Source organism: Eulemur rufifrons, chromosome 19 (assembly GCF_041146395.1).
Source record: "Eulemur rufifrons isolate Redbay chromosome 19, OSU_ERuf_1, whole genome shotgun sequence".
Taxonomy (NCBI): Eukaryota; Metazoa; Chordata; class Mammalia; order Primates; family Lemuridae; genus Eulemur; species Eulemur rufifrons.
Genome location: NC_091001.1, coordinates 52,372,767 through 52,397,261, shown reverse-complemented (window position 1 = coordinate 52,397,261; position 24,495 = coordinate 52,372,767). Strand labels below are relative to the sequence as shown.

Sequence of the window (24,495 nt, the reverse complement as noted above, 5' to 3'; positions counted from 1 at the left end):
GGGTGTTTTCCTTCCTCATTCCTTAATCCAGAGCTTCTCAACATCAGCACTTTTGACAGACAGTTCTTTGTCATGGGGCTGTCCACTTACTCTCTCTCTGCCCCGTGGGGACATAGCCAGAAGGCAGCTGTGGAAGGCAGGAAGAGGGCCCTTATCCGAACACTCCCATGCTGGCACCCTGATCTTGGACCCCCAGCCTCCAGAGCAGTAAGAAAATAAATTTCTATCGTTTAAACAACACAGGCTATAGTATTTTGTTACAACAGCCCGAGAAGACTAAGATAGATGTTCAGCAGCATCCTCTACTCACTAGATACCAGTAGTGTCCCCTCAATTATGACAACCAAAACTGTACCCAGACATGGCCCACTGCCCGAAGGGGCAAAATCACTTCTGGCTGAGAACCACTGCCTTAACTTTATTTAGGTTATAATCTAAAGGTGGAGAGTATTAACTTTATCATCTGTAAATTTAATCTTGCTGCCATGGGCTTGTATTTACCTAAGGCAGTAGTTCTCAAACTTCACTGTGTATAAGAATCACTTAAGGGAACATAGGGAAAATATAGATTCTTGGTCTTCCATCCACTAAAAGCTTGGTGCAGTGTGTCTGAATTAGAACTCAGGAATCTTATTTTTTAACAAGTCTCTACCTCAGGTGATTTTGACACAGCCCAGAGACCCAATTTGGAAAACACTGACATAGTTGCTATAGTCAGTGTCAACACTGACATTGTGTGTATAGTAGAAAGACTGGTTCCTTGGGAACCAGTAATTTAACCTTTGTTTCTTTATTTACTTGGAATTATATAGTGAGCTTGTTAAGAATGTAGCCTCTGAGGTCAGACGCCCTAGTTTCAAAGCCTGGCTTCATCTTACAGGATGTGTAGCACTGGGCCAATCACTCAGCAATTCTATGCCTGGGCTTTCCTCACTTGTAAAATGGGGAATATTGTCCTGACCCGCCTTGTAAGTTGGCATTTGAGTGATTGGATACATGACAAGACTCTTGTAATTGTTCATGCACAAAGTGTTCAATAAATGTTTAGGGGTAGTGGCAAAGGTTAATTAAAAATAAAAAGCATGGACTGTTGCCATAGCAGCATGGTAAGGGCATCCTTGACCTCGTTTTTAGAATTCTTGGTGTACTTAGAACAGGATTTTTCTGAATTCAGAGTTCCTCTGAGTGGCTTGGGAAGTTTGTAAAATAAATGTTCTCATCTTCCCCCTCACCCACCCAAGACAGTCTAATTATGTCTCAAGTGAGGTGTAGGAACAAGTGAGTTTGATGCAGCCAACTCAAAGACCACACATAGAAACATACTCTCTTGGAGAAAATGGCTTGCAGTATGTGCACACCTGACCTGCTCACTATGTTGATCCAGAGTAATAGACCCTATTCTCTAGGATATGATCTTTAAGCCTATTTCCAATGAATGTCCCATATAGTCATGATTATAAAACATTGTATGATTTTTTGTTGTTGTATTTGACACCAAACATTCTCTTTATCTTATGGTTTTCTTTGATTTACTTGGAAGTTTTCCAAAATGTGGTCTGAAAAAATCATGTAAGGTTTTTATAAAGGGAAGAAGAAGACACAATGGAAAAGATGTCACCTAGACTTGAAATCCCTTTCAACAAGCCATTTCAACAAGTTGGGTTGTTAACTTGAGAAAATTAATTTTTGGAAATTCTAAAAGCAGCACAGACTCCTAATAAAAAATTCAGTCATATGGAATTCTAAAGGCCTCTCAGTATACATTTCCATTTTGACTTTTTTCCTATTCTTTGGTGAAAATAAAATTTTTTGAATAGAAAAGAATTTTCTCCCTAGGATTCTTTGAGGGAAAACAAGGATTTTGCTTATTAAAAAAAAAAAGGCAAATGTATTCTGATTGCACTAACTATTCTTAACATGCTCAAAACTCTCCAGCTTTTTTCCCCATAAATCTGATGAGAATTATGACCATCATGAATATATTCACTATCAAAATCAAAGACATTGCCAAAAATAGACAGAATTTAAGTGTTCCTCCAGTTAAAAGGTGGATCTTATCTGCCTGCCTGGTGTCATTTTTATTGTTAGCATAGTGGCATATTTTGGGAGGGAATGATTGATAGTCCACATTTTCTTCTGCAAGAACCAAAAGACCCTCCGGTATAGTTTTCCTACTGTAGTACATTTTCACAAATGAGCTGAATTCCTTTAAAGTCACTCTATTACTCTTCCTTTTGAAAATCTCTTGAGTAATATGTGTACTGGGTATGCATTTGGTCGGTGAAACTCATGACCAAGAAGATCACTTGCTTTTATTTCTCTAAGGCGTATAAATATGGCTGGCCCCTTCCCAAAAGTTCTGGAGTCTTATGGAAGTCCAGAAGCAAGTTGTTCTGTTATTTCTCTTACTCTAAGCCCGGGTGGGAGCACCCACTTTATTCATACAAGATTATGCACAGGTTAGTACAGGATTTCCTGTTTGCACAGAGGCTCTGATACCTACTGCTATATAAAGAGGAAGGTCCAGTGGAGGAAAAGCCACTAGTAGAATTATTTCTGCTTTTTTCCTCTCATCTTGGGAAACTCAACTTTTTTCCTCCAGTCAAGTCTCTTCCTTTTTTCTCCTCCCACTCTGGGATAACTTTAGTTTAATGATGCCTCGATATACCTAACCTTCCCAATACATGCACGGGTGGGACTTTCCTTTAGCTTAGCCTTAGAAACCCAAAGGCACTACTAACTTGTGTGGAGGGCGAGGAGTGGAGGGTGCTGTTAGGGTGGGGATGAAGATGAGGTGTGGCTGAGAAGGAATACAGAAGCTTGTCCATTTTTCCAAGGAGATAGGGCCAGGATGAAATCACCTTTATCCTTACCTTTTTGAAAGAACAGTACTGAAATGAACATGTCAATAGATTGTTCTGCTGAATATTTATGGTAAATCTCAGATAACTAAACCCAACAAACTAGAGCCTTAATTACTGCACTTACTTCTAGAAGCAGTCAAATTATAGCAAAATAAGCTGATATCAGGTTCTTAGTTTAATAACAACTTTTCAGAAAGGCCCAGGATCTTTTCCTGATTCAGCCCAATCACTGACACCCTCTCCATCTTTGTCCTCAGATCCTTTGGGAAGATCCTAGGCTTTGTAAATGAGCTTCACTTACTAAAGAAAGACACCGTGTCATTCACCAGCCTGAATTCACTAAGTAAAGGAGAAGTGGGTATTTTAGGATAATGCAGTAAAGGTAAATTTACTGTATTATTGGTTCTACACTCAGTTAGTTATAATCTGACAATCCTCAGATAGTCCAGGAAATTAAAATGCTTTTGTTTCTGGGGAGCATTCATAAAAACTGAAGATTCACTAGGATTTGCTTTCAGTTTTTTTGTTTCACTTAGCCTGTGCATTTCTGAATCCTCACCACACATCAGCATCATCCGGAAAACTTCAAAAACTCCAAGCCTGGGTCCCACCTCCAGAGATTCTAATTCCGTTGGTCTGGCATGGGGCCTGAGCATCCCTGGTGCTAATATGCAACCAGGGATAAGAGCACCAGCGGCACTGTTTGCACAAGTCTCCTTTCGTTCTTTCTTTCTTTATTTTTTTACCTTGCCTGTCCTAAGACTGATTTTTACAGGGTCATGCTCTTAGTAGGCAAGGAGCTGATAAAATATAATGTGTCCCAGGGGCCTTTGCACTTAGCAGGGTCTCCAGAAAACCTGGAGCCCAAACAATGATGCTAAAATGGTGGCTTTACAGAGCAGCAATACTGCCTTCATTTCCTCATCCTCCTCCCTTCCTTTCTTGTCTCTGATCATCTCTTCCTTCCAATAATTCCCAAAGGCAATTCTTAAACTCCTGCCATGTATTTGAATATCTATCTGTGGAGCTGATGTTAGGGGTCATGCCTTTCTAGGGCATAGACCTGCTTATCCCAAACATCGATGATTTTGGTTTGCACATGTAGTCTGTAATGTTTGATTAGCTACCCACAATGGGAGTTTTAAATCAAGGCTTAAGGAATCAGAAGGCCTAGAAGCAAAAATAAAACTCTTGTTGGTTTATTTTGTTATTGCAATAGTTAATACCTGTTCATTGCAAAAGCATTAGAAAATGCGGATAAGTTAGAAAGAACAAACCAGAATCACCTGCAATCCTTCCACAGGGCTATATACTTAGAATTGTCTCTGGCTTTCCTTCTGTCTCTGTTCTCTGTTTCCAAATAACTTTCTATACATAAAATGATTTTTAATGGATCCTCCTCTTGGTACATTTTAAAATAGAGCCTCTGACTACATGTTCTGTAAGGCAGGAACATTTAAAATTTTTAACTAACTTTGTACCTTTGAATTCAAAACTCATAGTTTGATAAAACTTCTTACATTAAAATAACTGTGGAATTTATCTAGTGATCAATCAGGATATTGAGTGTCAGGGAGATTAAGGAGTTTAATACAGAACTAGTCAGTGACAGACCTAAGTATAAAACCCAGGGTCACTCAGTTCTAGGGATCATGTGCCCTTTGGTAGCCCACACTATGTGGGCTAAGTACAAGGGTGTCAGCTTCATCTGGGTCTGCAAGTGGTAATTGCTGTATCTATAAATGTTAAGAGAAATGAGAGTTGACTATATTCTTGGCATGATCTAAGAAATAAAGTACTTGTGGTTGAATTTTCTGGATATTTTTGAGAAAAAAATAAATTATTCAAGGTGTGAATCAGGTTATATGTCTCATCGTCTGTAAATGCAAAGCTATGATGTTGCAAGCATACAAAGACATTGGTAATAGAAACAATAGTATTTAACCCAACATGCCACAAACCTTGATTTGAAGAGCATGATTTCTTAAGATGTTAATAGATATTCCATTGAAAACTCTGGATTAAGCCAAATTAAACAAATAAGTTTCATAATTATAGGAGTTCTTCAGGTCCCTAATAATCTTATAGAGATTATAAATCCCTATATGAGATATACTATGCAAATTTTCTAGTCGTATCAAGAAAGTTTTTTTTGTCTTTTTAAAGGGTCATTTATTAACATCTTGAAAAACTAGTGTTGTGGTCCATGGTTTATAAAATGCTGGTTTAATCTAGTGAGGGTTTGTGTGTTGGGGACATATCAAAGGACATCTTTTAAAGGATTAAGATGTGCTGAGAGCCATAGGGTTAACCTGTTATAATTTTGCCCAGAGAACAAAAGTAGATTTGTCTTTTCATCTCAGGGATTCTTCTTATGGTAATTATCCTTGTCTGGAGTTACTCCCGTTACCCTCTAACTCCACCCTTTTTCTTTCGTTAGTGTCTTTTCTAAAAGTCCTAAACTTTAAAAAAGCAGAATGTGATACCTACTTGTTGTAAAATCAACAGAAGGAACATTTTTCATATGCTTCCTTGTATCTCCAGTTTCCAGACTAGACAGTCTTAAAAGATTTTCAGAGGTGTCCAAAGTAATCAAAGCCTTCTTCTAAGAGCACTTGTTGGTGGCAGATCTGTATTAGTCTATGGTTTATGGTGATTAAAATTTGATATAGTGCAGACAAATCAATAGAATCACAGGGTTGGATGGTAATTTGCAGCAATGGAACTGAGAGGAACATTTCTATTTCTGTTTTACAGTCTTCTTGTCTATTTGTCTCACCCGAATCTTCATTAATAGCCTCCTGACCATTATGGTGTCAATGTTAAAAAAAAAAAGGTATTTTCCCTCTGCCCATTTTGGAGGAAGTGTATATACATCCCACTTACCTTTCTCTGAAAATATTTAGGACATTGTCCTTTGTGTGGCCTTGTCACCCTCCTGCGCTATTCTATGCCACTGTGAGTAGGTGTGTAAGAGGCCCGGTCTTATGAGACTGCCCCCTGGCCTCACGCCCGCACCCCATGGCAGTTGCCTCCGTGTTCTCATTCGACGAGACCTAGCTCCATCTCAAGAAACAGAGTTCTGAGAATCACTGCATCAGGACTTCATATGTAGTATATGGTCCAACCCTTTAATTTAAAACTTCTGCTCTCTTGGATTAGGCAATAACTCAAATATGGTTTGAGTAAAATATTATTCTGGGGAATGGGAAAATGTTTAGGATCTTATTTATGAATTAAGGAAAATCTGTAAAACCAGATGATTTTACAATACAAATTCAAGAATTATATATTCCTTCATGCTGATGTCAGTTTCCCAGTCCAACATTTATTCTTAATTGAAGAAAAAAAGATTTTCACATATATTAAAATCAATGTATATGTATATATCAGATTAGGTTTAACATAAGCATAAAGAGGATAGCAAAAAACTAGAGTTTGGATGTAGATAAAATCCAAGGTCTAGAATATGAGTTTAGTTATATATCAAAGCATATTCATTATAAGACTAATTGCAATGATATTTAAACTGTATTTGGTACTTATTATGTTCCTGGCACTATACCAAGAACCTAGCAACCATACTGTCAAATATCATAAATATTAGTTTTCATTTTATAGATAAAGTAATTGAACCTTTGTTATATTCCTTGCCCATGGCTATGCAGCTAGTACATAATACAATCAGGAATCACAGCTAGGTCTATTTAATTTCAGAGCCTGCTTACAGCCATTGTGACACATTGTGAACCTCAGTTCATCCATCTATTTTTTTTCAATCAACATATATTCCTTGTGTCTCCTATTTGACTTGCATCATGCTAAGTTCTGCAAACATTCAGGAGTAAAACAGATATGATCCCTGTTCTTGGTGCATTTACAGACATGTAGCTGTATTCCAGTTGGCTTTGTGCCCAATAGCTTAAAACCTAGTGGTCCATAAAATTCCATCTGTTTCTCAAATCAGTCAGTTCTCATGGGGCTGATTGCTAAAATGGGTAATGACCTCTGAGCAGCTCTCACCATTCTACCATCTCACGCAATAATGATCCAAAGTCTGAGTCACACGCCATACCCCTGATTCTGCCAAGCACCCTCATAAATGTGTGGAACTCACAGGGGAGAAGTGGGACTGATGGTACTGGATTGGGGAAAACCAACTCAGGCAAAAAATTCTAGGAAAAGGTCAAGTGTTCAAACCATCATGTCTGATCAGAGAATATTTGAATTGACATTGAAGGATGCTGGAATTAACGAACCCTGGATACCTTGTATCCTTGGAGTATGATAAGAATCTGTCTTTTAGATCAAGGAAAATTTATTCTTGAGAGAGAGCAAACTCATTCAATTTCTTGGATAGGTGTCAGATGGAATGAGGCAAAAATATCAGAATTATTCAACCACGTCATGGTGTAGGGAGTGGGGATGAAAGGCTGGCATGGGTTCTAGGCCAGGTGGAGCTGGAGTTGAAACTGAGAGCCTGGGACCTGTTTGAAGGCCAAGGAGGCAGACTGACCATACCCAATGGGGATTTGTTAAGGGGCTGCTGCCTAATGTTCCTGTGGGCACTTTGGGAGCTAAATTCACAGCAGAAAGCAAGCATGGGAGCATCAAATGGATTTGCTGTTCCAATTCTGGTGAAGTTGAATTTCCTACCACACCCCCGTCTAGTTTTTCCTTGCTTTGGGTCTGTGCCAGGCTGAGTAGGCTAAGCACAGGTCCTTACTGGCCATGGCTGGGTATGGCCAGGGCTGTTAGGGACTGATATTAACTATCCACCTCCACCCTAACTCTGGATGGACACAGCAGGGGTGATGTGCTAAGAACATCAGTCTGAGAGCAGCACGTCTGTTTGCAGTGTTGGTACAGGTAGGTCTTCACTATGGAAGCAGTCAGTGGGTGGACTCTATTATGGTGCATTCAAAACAGGCATTCTCTGCTGGCTTCAGCCATGGTTTCATGATTAGTGATTTTCCCATGTGTGTGCTCTGCTCAGTTAATTCTGTTTCAGTCCACAGAGGCAGTTAAAAAAAAAAAAGGAAAAACAAGACAGAAACGGGAAACCATCATAGAGCTAACAAATTGTTTAAATAGGAAACACCACGGAACATATCTCTGTTGAGAGGATCACAAGGTCTCACAAAACAAAGTTGTGTAGGAGGAATGTGAGGACAGACAGGGTCATATAACATAATGTAATTTCAATTGGAGAGATTCATCCTTAAACCTGACTGTAAATCAAAAGATATGCTTCTGTTCTCCACCCCCAGGTTTTCGTTGACGGTAATTTCCACTGAATGTCAAGCTTTTGTGTAACGAATAAATATCCTTTCTGTGGATCCTGTTACCAGCTATCCTAGGTCCTATAGGAATGCTATAATAATAAATTATTTCACTCATTTAGAAATTAGCTGCACAATTGTCAAAGCTCTGGCTTGTATTAACATGCTGCTTGAGAAAAATGAAAGGGCAAAGAGGGAGAGACAAAAACATATTGAGCCCCCTTGCAATTAGCAAGAGAGCCTGTTTGAGAACAAAGGCAAAGTGACATAGTTTACTGTTATCTGCTCTAATTGTTCTTTATCTTAAAATATTACAATTGATTGGATTTTGAGTATCTTTATCCATGTCTAGAGAGGATCAAATAAGAGAAAGGAGAGTGCTGAGGGGACTGTTATAGGAAGATGGATTTTTGTCTCAGTGCAAGGAAGAGCTTTCCTTTAAAAGGAGAACATGCTGTTCTGGAAGGTCCCAGGAGGCAGGACAATTTGGAATTCACCTCAGTGAGCTATGGGGTCAGACTGTCAGGGTGAGACTTAGCATGTCTCAAACAACTCCGCGTTTCTACATGTGCAAAATGGGGAAAACCATAGCCCAACCTTAAGGTGTTGTTTTGCAGATTAAAAGAGAAGAAAGGGCTCAGTGGCTCATGCCTGTAATCCTGGCATTCCGGGAGGCCAAGGCTGGAGGATTTCCTGAGATCAGAAGTTTGAGACCAGCCTGAGCAAGAGCAAGACCCTGTCTCTATTAAAAATAGAAAAAATTAGGCAGGAGTAGTGTCATGTGCCTGTAGTCCCAACTACTTGGGAGGCTGAGGCAAGAGGATCGCTTGAGGCCAGAAGTTTGGGGTTGCAGTGAGCTATGATGATGACACTGCACTCCAGCCTGGGGGACAGAGTGAGACCCTGTCTCAAAAAAACAAACAGAAAGGAGACAGTATGTGCCTGGCACTTGGTAATAATCAGCCATTTAATATTATTCATGAGTCCTTTGTCCTTGAACATGTTCAAATGTTAGATTTTAAAAGCCCTGTTCAACTCAGAGATTGGATTCTTAGGTTCTGCCAGGGAGGTAAGGAGATGGATGAGCAGAATGCACTGAGGCTGACTGAGGGCAAGCACCCTGGGCACCGGGTCCTGCTTATTAGTTCTGCAGGGCAGCGTGCGGCATACTTGGTCTCCCCAGGTTTCCATCTGCAGCCTCTCAGACAGCGTGTTGAGCTGACATATGGCTCAGGGCCAGCGCTGGGCATTTGATCATTGTCAGTCTCCCAGCAGAATCTTTGCCCTGAGCACAGATTGGCAGGCGGGCGGTCAGTGCTTCTCTCTCTGATGATAGGCTAGCCCTGGGAAGGCCCGGAGCCAGAGGTCAGAAGAAAAACAAGGAAGCTGTGAAATCAAATCAGAGGATCAGAGCTCAGCCCCTTCTTTTCACAGTTGAGGAGCCAGAGGCTCAGAAACGAGAGATGATGTGCAGAAGCCGCATCCCTCGTGACAGCAGAATTTGGACCAAAAGACAAGTCCCCTTCTACCAGATTGGTGATCGCTCTGTTTCAGCTCACTGGCTGTCAGGCCTGGCTAACGAATGGCAAAATGGTCAGGTGGGGGTGGTGAGGTGGCGGGGTTTATGAAGCAGCCTTCTTGTGCCAATAAATGAAATCAGAAAAGTGAAATGGTGTAGTCCATTTGCCTTTGTCAAAAAGGAACACTCATCACATACACCTGGAGTGGGGCCACTGGGCAGAGCAGGAAGAAAGACGTAAAGAGAAACTATTACCTGGTTAGTAATTGCAAGGTTCCCTGGGCTTGTGTGAGGGTCATGCCTCCATCAGGATGCTTGGGAGGGACTTTGTGGAACCCATGTGAGGGGAGAGGAAAGAAGATTTAGCAAGTTTCTTTTTGTGTATGTGGGCATGAGTAAAGGAGAGGAATTTGAGACCAACATTAGGATCTCTAGGGGATTTAGTTTCTGTGAAATTGCAGGTTAGTGAAATTTGTGTTTCATGCCTTGGGTCCACCCTGCCTTTTGAACCTTTTAACTCCTCTTCTATATCTCCCTGGGAAGAAGTACACTTTCACAGATCCTCTGGTCATTAAAGTGAAGAAAACAATATGATAGATTAATTTGCACTAAGGTAGTGGTAACTGATGTGTGCTGTCCATGTCATCTGTGAGTTTTAAAAGGAGATAGGAAGAGAAGGCCGGTGCTTGAGCAGGGAATTTCTTTAATAGCAGAATTGTCCCACGAAGGGAGGAGGAATTGTGTGGCCAGACGCACACTATGTGCCAGATGTTGTTCTAAGTGCACTGATGCATTTAGTCATTGAAATAAGCCTGTGGTTCCCTGAGGCACAGAGTGGCCATGTGACATGAGCAAAGTCACATGGCTGGGAAGAGTGGAACTGGACTCAGTCACTCTGGCTCAGGAACTGAACTGCCCCTTTACTGTGCAATACTTATGATTTGAGCAGTTACTTTCTTTCCTTATTAGAAACATGACTTTCCAAAGGGCCGTGAGAATTTTGAATTGAAGAGATGGTTCCTAACATCTGGCAGTCAGATGTGGTACTGAATGCATCTCCTTGAATTTCTAGTCTCTATAGGCGGCCAAAAGCGAGACACCTGAGCCAATGGCAACGTGGAGCACCTGGGTTGTAGATTGATGCTCCTACGTGGAATAAAAGATTATTATTTTTCCTGGAAGCCTCTCGTTTCAGTGTGGACACTTTACTGTCCCCTGCACTTTAAATGGCTCAGTACTGCTGTGGCTTCTGTGTGCTCTGCATCAGTCCTGCTGCCTTCCCAGCAACCTCCAGCAACGTTCCGACTCGTGCGACCTCAGTACCCGTGGGTGGCCTGGGGGTGCTGTTGGACACAGGGGGAGCAGGCTGGGACAGTGAGACCCCGGAGCCAAGCCACTTGGTGTGATGTTCAACTGGCATGTAGATCGTGTGATTCCTAAAAGCTGATTAAGTCACCACTGTAAAATTGTCTGGGTTTCTTAGTGTTTTCAAGCAATTAAATGCAGTGTTTAAGAGCTGAGGGTTTAGATTAGGTTAGATCCACTTTTGAAAATCTAGCCAGTGAATTCTAGCTGGACAACCTTGGATAGGTACTTTGAGCCTCAGTTTCCTCAGCTATAGAATAGGAAAGATAACAGATATTTTATAGAGTACCTGGGGGAATTTCATGAGAAAATGTATGTGCACTCTGGGAAGATTGGGGGGAGGGGAGGATGAAGAGAAGTTGGTGAATGGGTACAGAAATACAGTTAGACAGAAGGAATAATTCTAGAGTTCGATTACACAGTAGGTTGACTACAGTTGACAATAATTTATTGTATGTTTCAAAATGTCTAGAAGAGAAGATTTGGAATGTTCACAACACAAAGATAAATGTTTGAGGTGATGGATATCCTAATTACCCTGATTTGATTATTACACATCATATGCATGTATCAAAATATCACATGTACAATTATTATATATCAATAAAAAAGGAAGAAAATGTGTATGTAAAGTTTTTTTAGTATAATGCTGGCACATAAGTATACCATACATTGTATTTATTATTAATTATTGCTGATATAAGGAAAAATGCAAACTCCTTACTTGGCTTTATACACCCCTGTATTCACTCCTAGAATTTCCTTTCCAAACTCATTTCTGTGTCTCCTCGAAGGCCCAATATAATAGATTTAGAATAAAAACTGATTGATGGATGGATTCACATTTCTCTTTATTCTCTTTTCTCTTGAGATGAAACCTTCATGTAATGATGCTCTAAATTTTATTTTATTCTTTTTTTCAGAGAATTTAACACTCCTCCTCTTTGTCTCCCTTGGTGAGTCTTTCTCCTCTTTAAGATTTTGTTTTGTTTCTTTTGTTTAAAAGTCAGGCACCCTTCAAACTCCCTTGTGTCCTGCTAAGGAGATCTAAAGAGATGATCCGCTTTTGAAAATGTGAAAAATGACTTCCTTAAAATTTTAGTTCATGGAAGATACTATCCTCTAGTGCCTTCCCTCACCCTTGCTACTTCCTTTTACCATTAAAGTTAGGCTGCAGATGAGGTGGGTAAGAAGGAATATATATCTTTCAATCCTTGTGTAAGTGCCAAGGGACTTACTAACAGCAGCTACAGAAATAAGTTGTACATTTTCTCTAACTTCATTCTAAGTCTTTGAAGAAATAAATTAGCCTCCAATATTTTTTTAGAAATAGAGTAATTCTATTTAGGCCAGTTGATAAGTTACCTCCGGTAGAACTGAGGGACTATCTGAAAAAACCTGGATGTTTCAATTATTCATACAGTGATGTATTTTGTAGTTAATATGATTCAGTGTCTATTAATCAGATGTGGACTACTAGAGTCTAATTTATTCATAGTTAAAGGAGTCAGGTAATGTTGAAGTAGACTGTGCTTCTGTATGTCAAATACTAGAGCTAATTTCCAGATCCTTGACCAGTAAAAAATAAATTTATGCAAAAAACCCCCAACAAATTAAGATTCTCCAAAACATATAGACTATTGATATAACTTCAAAATACATATTTATATTTGCATATGGCTTGTTGGAATTGCTTAGATAGTGAGTTCAGTTTTCCAATTCATTTTGCAAAAGTCTTTCTCTTTAACCTTGAAAAATTCCTTCCACTGTTATTTGTGAAAAATCATTTCTTTAGCAGACTGCTTTTTGAAAATCACTGACCCTTCTCCTGTTTGGAAAGGACCTTGAAGTTCAGCTTGTTCAGTCACACACCGGAAGCTCTAATCTTCCCTCTAGCAACTTAGATAACAGCTAGTTCAGTAGTTCTCTATCCTGGGTTTATATTATAAGCTTCTGGAAACTTAAAAAATTACAAATGTCCAGTGTCCTCCCCCTACCTCCCAACAAATTTGATGTACTATCATGAGCTACATAAGGACGTTTCAGTCAAGGATGGACTGCATATAACAGTGGTTCCATAAATTTGTAATAGAGCTGCCCTATACAGGTGTACCATTTTTTATCTTTTATGCTAACTATATTTTTACTGTACCTTTCCTATGTTTGGATATGTTTGATACACAAATACCATTGTGCTACAATTGCCTACAGTATTCAGTAGAGTAAGATGCTGTACAGGGTTGTAGCCTAGGAGAAATAGACTATACCTACAGCCGAGGTGTACAGTTGTTTATACTGTCTAGGTTTGTGTAAATATCTTGTTTGCACAATGATGAAATTGCCTAAGGGCACCTTTCTCAGAAGGTATCCCCTTCAAGTCAATAAGCAATACAGGGCTGTAATTAGTCTAAGTGGAGTTTGGCATTAGCATTAGAAAAGCTCCCCAGGTGCTTTTAATGTGCCTCCAGGATGAGAACCTCTACAGAAGTTGACCTGCTATGTCAGGTGCTGATGCAAGAGGTTAAAAGGCCAGAAGGACCACAATCCATTTTGACATTGAAGTTAATAGATATGCATGAGATATTCAAATCTGAGGTATTAAAGGAGCCATGTACATTTTGAATTCAGTAAGAAAAGGGCAGCTTGCATATCTTGCTTATCTTAAGGGGATCTCACAGAGAACATGGGCCCAGGCAGGAGCCAAGGAAAAAAATGCCTTGCAAAAAATTGAGGAGTTAAGGAAGTTTGTTGAAAGTGGCAGCCACCCCTCATTGCCTTGCCTGGAGCTCCAGTTCCTAACCTGAAGCATACCAGTCTGTCTCTGGACACCCCACAAGATCCACTTGATCTTGTTTCCTTTTCCTCCTGCTTTTTTGTGCTTCTGACAATTGCCTCCTTTTACTACAATCAGAGTCTGTCTTGGGGATGATATGCTGACTTCCCTTGGCCACCTTGTTTTTTTTCCCATAAAGAAGACCACTCAGGCCGGGCGCTGTGGCTCACGCCTGTAATCCTAGCACTCTGGGAGGCCGAGGCAGGTGGATAGCTCGAGGTCAGGAGTTCGAGACCAGCCTGAGCAACAGTGAGACCCTGTCTCTACTAAAAATAGAAACAAATTATCTGGCCAACTAAAATATATATATAGAAAAAATTAGCCGGGCATGGTAGCGCATGCCTGTAGTCCCAGCTACTTGGGAGGCTGAAGCAGTAGGATCGCTTAAGCCCAGGAGTTTGAGGTTGCTGTGATCTGGGCTGATGCTACAGCACTCACTCTAGCCCAGGCAACAAAGTGAGACTTTGTCTCAAAAAAAAAAAAAAAAAAAAAAAAGAAGACCACTCAGTCCCTTTGCAAGGGTACTCAAGTCTTTGTAGGCTGGGTGGAAGTGTAGAGGGGCCAATGTGTGTGAGCTTGCTGGGCAGGCAGAGACTTGGAGCATTCTCACAGTGCCACAATGCCCTGGCAGGTTGGATAAACTCATGGGGTGCACTAAGACTTAAAAGTATTTCATTTACCCAGAGTTTATTCAAGAAATCCCCAAACTTCTCAGATATTTAAGAAAATGTCAAGGCTCTGAAAATAAGTTATCCCTGAAACTTAAACTGGTTAAGACTCTATGCATAGTCGCATATGACTCCATTAAGGAGGATAGTTTCCTTCATTTTGTTACCAAAAGTTTGCTACTTGTCCCTGAGGCTGCATCAGAAGAATGAGGACAAGTGGTTTGAGGAGTTGCCTGCAAATGAGGAGGATAGAGTCTTACATCTTACAGTGCCATCGTCTCGTCTATTAGCAGGAATACAGAGCTTTTAAAGGGAGGGTTTTCAGCTTCAGGGTATTGTTGTTTAACTACAGTTGATGGTTCTCATCCACCCCATCTCTGGGTGAAGACAGTCTTGTTACTTCTGCCTGGACAGTTCCATTGAGCCATCTCCTGTGGTACAAAAAACACAAAGAACATTTCCCTGCCCTTCCAACCACTAGTCTGGGGCAGGGATGAAGATTTTAATTCCCAAAAACAGTGGGGGAGGTTTTAAAGAGACAGCTTGTAAAACATTGTACCCTTTTTCAGGCCATCCCCTCTGTTACATTTATATTTTGTTCATAGAAGAAAAAAATGGCTTTGTACACTGGTCCTCCTGGCAAACTGCTGTCAATTTGTAGCCTTCCTTTGCTTGAAAAATGTAGAAACTGACATATGTTGTCCCTAATCTTGAGTGACAGTCATTTAGCCAGCAGACATTTGCATGGTCTTTAGAGAATTATGACACATATTAAGTATGCCTATATCCTGTTCATTTCTTATGCACATACTTCAGTGCTTTTTAGATCTTAACACAAGGTGTCCTGGAGAAAAAGAAACTGTAACACTCACAAAAGAATAAAGGATTCAAAAAGAATGTGACTTTAGCCTTACGTAAAAGCCAGAGTATGAGGGAAGCAGTTAGCAAACTTATCCTTCTATATACTGTAGGGGTAAGTGAAAATTTTCCCTTTCCCCAAAAGCTCACTGAAAGATCAACTCACAATTAAAGCAGATTAATAAGAGAGAGGTTTATTTACTATGCGCCTGGGGAGAATCATAGCATGATTACCCAATATCCCAATGAAATTCAGATGTTTTTATACCTGTTCTTTTGTAGGGCAGAAGAAGAGGAGTACGGGTAATTCTGTTTAGGGGTGATAAAATAAACAGTTACTAGGGAGGATGAATAGATACTTGGGAGAATGAATGGATGGGGGGAAACAGATTGACTTATAAATTAATCTGAGAGACAGGTATTGTGTTTAAAATGATTTGAGCCAGGTCTGGTTGCATTCTTGATCTTCTTTCCTGCAATATGTTGAGATAAAAGGGAGAAGCAGGGAAGTCCATTGTTGTTTTTTATGAGTCAGACCAGTTTATGCAGATAGAGGGCAAGCTTCTTCCAAGGGCTTGTTAATCTCTAAGAGCCTTTAATTCAAAATATTCTTTATACCAGGGAGTCATATTGTGGGCTGAAATTTCCTCAGCTCCTTCATTCCCCTTGTCTAGAACTTCGCTAGAATTTTCACACATTAAAACCTGAGTCAGTGGCTGTGGAGAGAGAGATCTAGTTAGTAGTCAAGTAACAAGAGATCTGAAAAGGGAGACAAGAACACAGATTAGAATGAGAATAAATAAGTAGAAAAGAACAGATCTAAGCACATTTCTCTACACCCCATTAAACCAGTCTCCCATTCTTGGGAATAGGTCTTTATTAATCTGATGGAGAATATTTATCTTGTCTTTTGAGAGCTATAGATCACAGTCTCCACTTGCCCTGTGTAGTTTTTACATAGAGCATTTTTTGCTAATAATCACACAAATTTCTCATAGCAGTTTTCAAATACAACAGAGCCTAGGCTGTTGACTTCTAACTGAAGTGCTCCAGTGCTTGCACAGTGATATTGAACTCTTGTTTCATTGCCATGGAGAGATCCAAAACCGCCTTTTCAATCTCATGAGTTCTAAATGCCAGGAAAAGAGTCCTTAGCACCAAAAAGAACTTAAAACTGTGATATACAAGTGGGTTTTTTTATAATATTGCATTTAGCACATTTGCCTGGTACCAATTTATGAATGAAAGAGCCCAAGTTTGTAATTTGGCTGACATTTAAAGTACAGTACCTGGTAACAAAGGATGTCAAGGCCATTGCGTCCTGACCATCTAGATGGGAACCCCTTGTATGCTTTATCACCACACATAATAAAAAGATGAGTGTCTTTTACAAATGGGGTCAGGCTGGAACCTGTGACCTCCCAGTCTAGAGTTTGCTGTGCATTTTCTTCCTCATTGGCACTTCCACATCTCCAGTTTCCATGTGTCCCTGCCAGTCTATGGGAACAGAACAGGCTGTGAAATCTTTGCTATAAAATGCCTTTGGTCTGGTTCTGGTATTTATAGGCCTCAGTTTTGTCACTTAACCAAGTCAGTCCAGACGTTTGATCTGACCATATATACTCTTTAGTGTCTGACAACTTAACAAGTAGAGCAAGTGAACTACCCCAAGTTGCACAGACATGGCTTGTGAGTCATTCATAACATTTTGTGATTTGACAAGCGTTGACATCATGAGGGTTAGTGTCAGCAGCATCTAAGAGTGCAAGAACGCCATCTGTGGAATCAAACCATAGGGTTTGCTCACAATATTGCCCTAGTATGTCACCCAGAAAAGATCCAGCATCATCCTTGTTTTCGATGCAGAGGGAAAAATTTCTTTCCAGTGACTTTCTTACTGAAAATTTTGTACTGGTCCCCAAGGCTGAACAAAGAATGAGGACAAGTGTTTTGAGGAAAAGGAAAAAGAAGTTTATTAATGTGCTGGCAAATGAGGAAGATAGCAGATTCTTGTCTTAAAGAATCATGGTCCTCCCTTTAAGCAGAAATACAGAGCTTTTAAAGGGGGTTTTCAGCTTTGGGCTACTGCTGTTTAAATATAGTATCTCCAGTGAAGATGATCTCATGACCTCTGTCTGGACAATTCTGTTACATCATCTCCTATGGTTTAAGGAACAAAGAACATTTTTCTGCCCCTTTGATTACTGGTCTCAGGCAGGAATGCAGGTTTTAATTCCTCAAAAAGGGTGAAGGGTTTTAAAGAGACAACTCATAAAATATTTTGCCCTTTTTCAGACCCTTACTTTTGTTACCACTTTACCTAAAGTGGTAAAGCAAAAGACAGCTTTTGAGCTTCCAAAGAGGTTTTTCTGTGTCCAGTTGACTCCCCAACAGGAGAAGCAGTATGATGTTTTTTTCTCTGGTTGTGGATGCCACAGACTGTCATACATCCATCTTCCGGACTGGTTCTACCAGGTACTCACATTGGCAGAAACAAAAATGAGTTCAGGTTCCTGTGTATGATCTACATGTTGGCATAACCAGCAATTAGATTGATTAGTTTTTGTGGCCAGGGTTTCAAAGACTGGTGTATAGGGATGCAGGGACTGTACCTGACCTGCTGGAAGAAAAACAGTAAAGGCTAGTAAGAGCAAGGCGTAATTTGAAAGAAGAGTCATAGTGGACAATAAAAGGGAGAATGGGATAAGATGAGGCAACGTCCACTCAGCTTCCAATGTGCAATCTTTGAAGGGGGAGGTTTAAAAGAAGAAGGGTTTTAAAAAGGACTGTTTTGGGGAGGAGGAGGTAAAAAGAAAAGTAGAAGGAGTTTTTAGATAAAAAATATGGTTTCTTGATCCGTGATCTTGGGAAAGAGCTGTCTACTTCATGAAGACGTCTGCTTCAGGGGCCTGGGAACTGGCACTGGATATCCTTACTTTAAGGTCACCTGTAGGGGTTGTTCTCCAATTGTCTTGGTATAGGTGGGCATGTCCCACATGAATCCAGAAGGATTTCTCTTTCATTTTTATGGCAGTGTAGGTAGTTAACAGTACTTTATAAGGGTCTTCCCAGTGAGATGCCAGTGCATATCGTCTTCTAAAAACTTTGATGTACACACGATCTCTTGGTCAAACAGGATGACAAGACCTGTCAGTTGGTGGAGGCCATCCTCCTTTCACCTGTCAATGATATACTCCAAGCATATTAGTTAGTGCCTGTAGGTAGCTAATCATGGTATTGAATTGTTCACTTAAAGCCCCATAGTGTTCAGTCAGTCCAGGAATAGAAGGTATATAGGTACCAGTAGGTATAGGGTGACAGAACACTATTTTAAAAAGGGGTTAATCCATGTCTCCTAATTGGAACATTTTGTATTTTTATAAGAGCCAAAGGTAATGCTTCTGGCCATTTAAGTCCAGTGTCTTGACATACTTTTCTCAAAGTCCTTTTTAGTTCTAGACTTCTATGTTCCAATTGCCTTGAGGATTGGGGATGATATGGGCTATGAAATTTTAATGAGTACCCCAGAGCCTTTTCAAGCAAGTGGTTTAAAATGAGCCCCTTGCTCTAACCCTATCCGTAAAGGAATACCAAAATGAGCAATAATCTCAGTTACTATTTTCTTTACCACTGTTGTAGCATCCGCACACCTAGTTGGATAGCATTTAATTTATCCAGAAAAACCTAAAACTGGAGGTAAATTTATAAAGTCAATTTGGAGTGCAATAAGGATCAATGTGGGTCTTTGGGGGCTTCCTGGAGAGTACTGGTTTCCTCCAGAGATTTGGTGAGATTTACAAATATTGCACTGGGAAATAATTTGGTCAGAGATATTGTAGATCTCAGGGTAGTACCAACTATATATTTTTTTCTTAATTATCCCCCATGTGATGGGACATATGTGCAAGTCAAAAAGTTAAAAGAAAAGGGGCCACAGGGAATCTGGCCCAATATACAATCTATCTGATGTTATAGGTCCATTGGCAATAGCATTGTCAGCAGAAATTAAGAAATGAGATTTCCAAATTGTGCCAAGTGCATGGCAGACTCCAAAGGCATATTTGGAGTCTATGCAAATAATGGCAGCTTTTTCTTTTGCCAATGTGCAAGCTCTAGCAAGGGCTATGACAAACTTGACTCAAGGCATTTTGGGGTAAGCTTTTGAGTGCTCTATTTTATGTTCTACATAAGTTACAGATGTCTGTACCCACTGGAGTCTAGACCTAGAGGCTTTATGGCCTCAATTCAGCTAGAATCTTTAAAAGAATGGGAGTCCAAGAGAGCACTCTGTTTACAGAGCAAAAGATTATTAGTGTAATGAACAAGTACTGAACAAGAGTCTAAATCAGCTTTGAGAATGTACAGAAATTCTGAAACAGAGTGTAAGAGAACAGAAAAGAAAGTTGAGCAGAGGTCAATTACTGTATTCTTAAAGTCACATGAACTAAAACCATTTGAGTTAGTTTCTGTCTTCGTGATAAAATATTTGATTTAAGTGCTTTTAAACTAATTAATTAGATCTCTTTTATATAATGTGGTAGTAAAATATAACATACAAATGACATATATAGACACCTAGACATACAGACAGAAGCAATGCTAATAGCTGTTATGAAGAATTTTTATTTGCTGGCTCTGAAATATTACTATTTTTTTATTCAGACTACCAATCTTTAAATTATCTATTTTATTGTTTTAAGCAATTACTGGCTAGGCAATAATTTTGCCTTTAGTAAGATTTTGTCATTTCTGTAAGCGTTTGCCACTTCCAGGGCCTAATACTTACACATGTATAGGTAGGCATAGCCAGAAAGTAGAGTACTCAGTTCTTCAGAAATTAAGGATCCTATTTTTACCTTAAATCTTGGCTTTGGCTCTCAGATCTTCATGATCACTTTGGGCAATGATTTTTCCTTACCCACACACCCAAGAAAAAGGAACAAAGAGATAGAACACAGAGATCTCTGCAAATTCCTGAAAGCTGGAGTTCCCACCCCCTGTAGTATTGCTGTTAGTTTCTGACTCAGACATTTGAGGCCTCTAACTAGATCTAAGTTTATTAATTATTGGATAAAATCTGATCCCAGACCTAGTTTAGTTTCTGTCGTGACTTCTGAACCCAGTTAAGATAAAAAATTTGCTCAAACAAACTCAGAAGGCTCAAAACACAAATCTGTGGAGCTTTGCAATCTGAGAGAGAACTTACCCACAAGCCCCAGTTGCAGTGGAGAGAGCAAAGGACAGCAAGTCCCGCAGGTACCTCGCTTGGACTCTCGGTGCTCCCAGGGGTCTCTGGGAGCTCTATCTCGGAACCCACTTTTGATAAAAATTAAATTTAACAGAGTTTAATTGAGCAAAGAGCAATTCACAAACTGGGCAGCTGGACTAGAACAGGTTCAGAGGGACTCTAATGCTGCAGCCTGGTTGGTGGTTGAAGAAGATTCATGGACAGAAAAGAGAAAGTGACGTACAGAAAATAGATACTAAGTATGTCTATATGCTGTTCATTTCTCATGCACATACCTCAGTGCCTTTTAGGTCTTAACACAAGGTGTCCTAAAGAAAAAGAAACTCTAACACTCACAAAAGAATAAGAGGTTAAAAAGAATGTGACTTTAGCCTTAAGTAAAAGCCAGAATATGAGAGAAGCAGTTAGTAAACTTATCTCTCTATATACTATAAACAAGGTATATTTCTCTCTCTCTCTCTCTCTCTCTCCTTTTCCATCAACCCTCACCCAAGCTGTCATCGTTGTGTTCGTTTTTAGAGCCTTGCAAATATTTTACCACATCTTTCATTCTAAACACACACACACACACACACAGACTCATACATGCACACTCAATCTAATTTGACTATTTAATATAGCTATGATTTATTGCTTTTCTTACTTAACATATCTTGAACATTCATGTTCTCGATCAGTGGAGGATGTAGGGGTGAGGAGAAACTTGCCTTTCCCCTGAAAGTTTGCTGAGCGATCAACTCACAATTAAGGCAGATTAATAAGAGAAAGGTTTATTTACCAATACCATGTGCATGGGGAGAATCACAGAGTGATTACTCAATATCCCACTGAAGTTCAGATATTTTCATATCTGTCTTTTTGGACAGGAGGGGAAATGTGGAGTATAGGTAATTCTGCTTAGGGGTGACAAATGGTACTAGGGAGGACAAATGGATGGGGGAAATGGATTGTCTTGTAAATTAACCTGAGAGAAAGGTATTATGTTTAAAATAATTTGGGCCAGGTCTGGTTACATTCTTGATCTTCTTTCCTGCAAATATATTGAGATAACAGAGAGAAGAAGAGAAGTCAATTGTTCTTTTTGATCTTTTGATTGGTCAGTCCAGTTTATGCAGATAAAGGGAAAGCCCCTTCCAATGCTTTTTGATCTCAAAGGGCCTTTAATTCAAAATACCCTTTATACCAAGGAGTCATATTGTGGGGTGAAACTTCCGAACTCCTTCAAGGACAACCCTCTAACTCAGTGGTTTTTAAACTTTAGTGTACATCAGAATCACCTGGAAGCCTTGTTAAAATATAAACTGTTGGACCTCATCCCCCAAAGTTTCCGATTCAGTATATCTGGGTGGGGCCTAAGAATTTTTATCAGTATCACATTTCTAACATGTTCCCAAACAGTGTTGACACTGCCGTTCCAGGGACTCACTTTGAAAAAGACTTGTCTAACTCATTCTTTTTGATAGTGACGTAATCTTTAATGGTAGAGTTATGGCATGAATTTTTCAGTCATTGTCCTGTTGATACTGAAAAAAATTCTTCACCTGACCAATCTTTAGTCAGTCCTGAACCTTCTCTGAGTCTCACCCATGCATTTCCTCATGAAATCCAGTTTTGACAAAGAACCCTGGCAAGTCGACTTAGCAAGAACCCCTGACCCGCAATATCTGATTACTCTCGATATCTAATGAGGTGAGTCATCTTCCACCATCCCCTAGGTGATGTCTGATTACCCTGGCCTGTCCTCTGCAAGAATCCTGTTAGATTGGAGTTCCCCTTGGCCCTCTTGTTACCTCTTAGTACTTTTTTATCCACTGACACTTCTCTCCCTTGGCTATAAATTCCCACTGTACATGCTGCATTGGAGTTGAGCTCTGTCTCTCTCCCCAACTGCAAAATCCCATCACCGTGGTTCCTATACCTATTGTGATGGTCCCGAATAAAGTCTATCTCTAGTATGCTTTAGCAAATATCACTGAATGCATTTTTTCTTTAACAATACACATGCAATTATTTTTACTACTACATTCAGTGGTGCAATAAATGTCCTTATGTCATTATCTTCATGTATTGGTGGTTTTAGTTTGGTAGGATCCAGAACTTAAAAAAAAAAAAAAAAAATGTCTTTTGGGACTGGGTGGAGTAGCTCATTCCTGTAATCCTAGCACTCTGGGAGGCTGAGGCAGAAGGATTGCTTGAGCTCAGGAGTTTGAGACCAGCCTGAGCAAGAGTGAGACCCCATCTCTACTAAAACATAAAAAATTAGCTGGGTGTCATGGTGCTTGCCTATAGTCCCAGCTACTCAGGAGGCTGAGGCAGCAGCGTCGCTTGAGCCCAGGAGTTTGAGACTACAGTGAGCTATGATGATGCCACTGCACTCTACCCAGGGTGACAGAGTGACTCTGTCTCAAAAAAAAAAAAAAAAAAAAAAACCCAAAAATAGTCTTCTGAACTAGATAATGAGTCACAGGAGAAAATCAGCCTTACTGGTTTGTGGCTGCACTTCAGGTAGATCTTATTGCCAGGCTTGGATCCCAGTGATGCCAATGTTTTCCAGAAGTCAATCCTGCCTCAGAAGAATGATATTTTCCATCTTGTGAATAATCAAAAATATATGTCCCAAGTGCCTACAGCAGTTTCAGAAGAGGAGCTCCAGCTGTGAGAGTTGTCAGCAAGGGCAGGTTGGGCAGGTTTTGTATTTAGCCTGGGGGTTCTACTTTGCAAGAATATCATTCACTGTGCAATAAAATGTTTGATATGTTTTTATTGTTGTTTAAAAGTCAGTTAACTTATTATTTTTTTTTTTCCAAATGACTGAGTTAAGAAGACAAGGCTTCCCAGCTTGTGGCATTCCTGACAATGACCTTCCAGGCCTGATCTTGGTTTCCATCCTTGGCTGAGGAGAAAAAGGACCCCCTACTACCCATGAGAGAGAGGCCCTTCTTGACTTATTTTGACTTGCAACTCACTTACTATGCCTTAGAAGTCTGAGGAATGAACACTGTTCATTGAGTACATGCTACATGCTGGGCACTTTAAAAAACAAGATCCTACTGCATTATGAACACAAGCCTGGGAGGTGAGAATCAGCACAAGTTAACATTGTTTTGTTATTGAGGAAAGTGACTATCAAGCTGGCAAAGTTACTTTTCTATGCCTGTATATGCTAGTATGTGGCCAAGCTAAGATTTGAACTCAGAACTTTCTGGGTTTCTAATTTATTTATTTTTTTGAAACTTTATCTTGCTTAATATCAGGGGACTTGAAAGTAGCAAAATAGAGTCTCTCGGCTATGGCTATAATGATGGAGTTTGAGGTTGGATAGGCATAGATACATTTCAATTCTTTTTTAAACCTCTGTTTTTTGAGTTATGTCTGTTATAGGCAACATCATTTACTCATTCAGTTTTGGGGTATAATCACGGCTGGATTAAACATTTGGTTTTTCAATTTATGCTGATTTCATCTAGGTACATTTTCTGTCTCTCTCATTCTCTCTTTTTTCTCTCTTTTTTTTTTTTTTTTTTTTTTTTTGATGAATAAAGAGCTGCTGGGTCATCAATTCTCAGCCTAAAGAGTCACTATTAATCTTAAGAGCAGTTTTCCTGGTTGAAAAGATGAAAAGACACCTAGACGCGAGTGGCAAGCTTCCAGGAATTAGAGTACATGCATTCTTGGGACTTCATGCTCAACGGTGTCTCTTCTATATTCATTTTCCTTTCTTGTCATGGATTCCCAATTCTACTTTTTAAGAATTCCCCATCCTACCCTCTCCATCCTGGCTTCCCTTTGATCTTGTATAGCTTATTTTCTAGTGAAGTGTTTGACCTCTGCTCCGAAATCATTATTCTATTTTTCGTT

At 39.8% G+C, this 24,495-nt stretch overlaps 1 protein-coding gene and 1 non-coding gene across 9 annotated transcripts in view; one reads left to right on the top strand and one right to left on the bottom strand.

The window, feature by feature from the left end:
- CTNNA2 (catenin alpha 2) overlaps positions 1 to 24,495 on the top strand; it is a 1,068,594-nt gene that overhangs the window by 855,484 nt on the left and 188,615 nt on the right. The window lies entirely within an intron of this gene.
- Positions 23,443 to 23,573, bottom strand: LOC138400455 (small Cajal body-specific RNA 20). Its single transcript, XR_011236335.1, has one exon. It is a non-coding gene; the product is annotated as a small Cajal body-specific RNA 20 (non-coding RNA).